At 45.6% G+C, this 2,500-nt stretch overlaps 1 pseudogene; it reads right to left on the bottom strand.

Moving 5' to 3' along the window:
* Positions 1–2,500, bottom strand: part of LOC132858682 (thyrotropin-releasing hormone-degrading ectoenzyme-like) — a 43,612-nt pseudogene that overhangs the window by 14,495 nt on the left and 26,617 nt on the right.

Raw genomic sequence — 2,500 nt, 5'->3', positions numbered from 1 at the left:
ATGGGGTAGCCCATCTGCAGAATCCAGCCGTCCATCACCTCCTTTATGTCCACGTCCTTCCCTTCCCTCCGCATGGCCTGGAACACAGAACAGCACGGTGAGACACGAGGTTCTCTCAGTAACGTCCTGTTCACATGCCACTAATGTTAGCAGAGTCTCCAGACACCAGAAATGATTAGTGACATCATCACCTGTCCTTCTCGATGGATCAGAACAACACTCCACTTGTCCTCAACACCTCGTACACCTGTTATCACTAATAATCCCCACACGTGAGTAATAATCACACAAGCTGCGTTTACACAGTATCATAACATCAGTTATTTAATAAAAGTCAACCTTTTCTGCTCAGTAATTATTCACACAGGACTAGAAACTCAACGCTGGTGTTAATGATCAGTGTCAGGAACAATTACCAAAGACAACAGTCATTTTCTCTCCGTGTGAATCAGGCTCATGTGGATAATGAAGGCTTCTTCTTTTCCATCCTGTTCCATTATAATGACTAGAACTCCGTGAGTGCAGGTCACCTGATCACACATCCATCCACACGCAGAAATTCCACACGGCAACGATATCAAAATCACCTCAGTAAAGGAACAGGACGCACGTCTAACAGGCTGTTACTCTTTTTTCTGCTTCAGAGGAGTTTATAATGTTCGTGTCACTGTGTAAATTCACACTACACTCCTCGTAGTGTTACAGCTTTGACGTGACAGGACGTGTCGAGACTGCAGAAAAAACGTCAGGTTGCGAGGAACGAAAGCAGTCACTCTGATAGAGCAGATCAGCCGATCACAGAGACGTCCATCATCCTCAGGCAACGTGATGCTGCAGCTCAGACGCTGAAAAAAGACAAGACTCGCAGAAGGAGTAAATATTAAGAGGAGAAGTTTTTAGCGGCTGATGCAGGAGACAGACGGTGAGATTCACACGGCCGAGAAGAGACTCTGACTCAGTGATTCATGTGGAACGTCTCAGGCTCCAGAGAATGAGCTGAAAATGCGGCTGTCTCATCCGTCCACGTGTCCCGCCGTGTTTAATGCGGCACGTGGCAGCTGCAGATCGTCTCAGACACGGACGGCGAGTAAAGCCAGAACAGCAGCTCCACCTAAACACTGATCTTCAGATTGATTCGGTTTTAAATGGGAGTCACGGTGCTGCTCTGAACTGAACATGTAGTGGGGCTCAGAGCTGACTGCTGGATTGGACGACAGGCTTTGTGCAGATTATTGTTTTAAAGTGGATTCTGTGAAGAAACTGCAGTGTGTATAAATATTCATCAGATGATGGTGTGTCAGGGGCTTTAGTGCTGCTAAACTCCTCAATATACTGAACACACACCAGATAAAAAAATCCGAGGTCATGGCTATCTAATTTATTATTATTTTTAATTTAAACAGTCCCAGTGAAACAGCGATTTCATCTCATCGTATAAAAGACGCTAACGGCTTTCCAGTATCCTGCGGTGTCAGTAAATGAATCTCACACTTCCCTTGTGGAAGGTAATCTCATTAAGAAGACATTTTTCAGCAGATTAGCGAGGCTAATGCTGCGAGTCATTGTCTGACTTTCCTGACTGTTAAAGGCTTGACTACCTGATGACATTTTCTCTGAATTTTGTAGTGAAGCTGGACATGTTAAAGTTGGCCATTTTATAATTGGATGTTTTGAAGCTGGACATGCACAGGGAGAGATAAGTTCCAGGACAGTGAGACACAAGATCAAGCCTATTGAAAGACAATAAGACAGAGCTAAGAAAAGAACATTCATATTGTTCACATATTGAGGCTGGACGTGTTGAAGCTGGACGCGTTAAAGCTAGATGTGTTGAAGCTGGATGTGTTGAAGCTGGACATGTTGAAGCTGGACGTGTTGAAGCTGGACGTGTTGAAGCTGGATGTATTGAAGCTGGACGTGTTGAAGCTGGACGTGTTGAAGCTGGATGTATTGAAGCTGGACATATTGAAGCTAGACGTGTTGAAGCTAGACGTGTTGAAGCTGGACGTGTTGAAGCTAAATGCGTTGAAGCTGGACGTGTTGAGGCTGGACGTGTTGAAGCTGGACGCGTTGAGGCTGGACGTGTTAAAGCTAGATGTGTTGAAGCTGGACGTGTTGAAGCTAGACGTGTTGAAGCTAGATGTGTTGAAGCTGGACATAGTGAAGCTAAATGTGTTGAAGCTGGACGTGTTGAAGCTGGATATGTTGAAGCTGGATGTATTGAAGCTGGACGTATTGAAGCTTGACATGTTGAAGCTGGACGTGTTGAAGCTGGACGTGTTGAAGCTGGACGTGTTGAAGCTAGACGTGTTGAAGGTGGACGTGTTGAAGCTGGACGTGTTGAAGCTAGACGTGTTGAGGCTGGACGTGTTGAAGCTGGATGTGTTGAAGCTGGACGTGTTGAAGCTTGACGTATTGAAGCTAGATGTGTTGAAGCTGGACGTGTTGAAGCTGGACGTGTTGAAGCTGGACGTGTTGAAACTGGACGTGTTGAAGCTGG

This window comes from Tachysurus vachellii, chromosome 16 (assembly GCF_030014155.1).
Source record: "Tachysurus vachellii isolate PV-2020 chromosome 16, HZAU_Pvac_v1, whole genome shotgun sequence".
Taxonomy (NCBI): Eukaryota; Metazoa; Chordata; class Actinopteri; order Siluriformes; family Bagridae; genus Tachysurus; species Tachysurus vachellii.
Note: the sequence above shows the minus strand (reverse complement) of the source record. Positions and strands in the feature narration are given on the sequence as shown.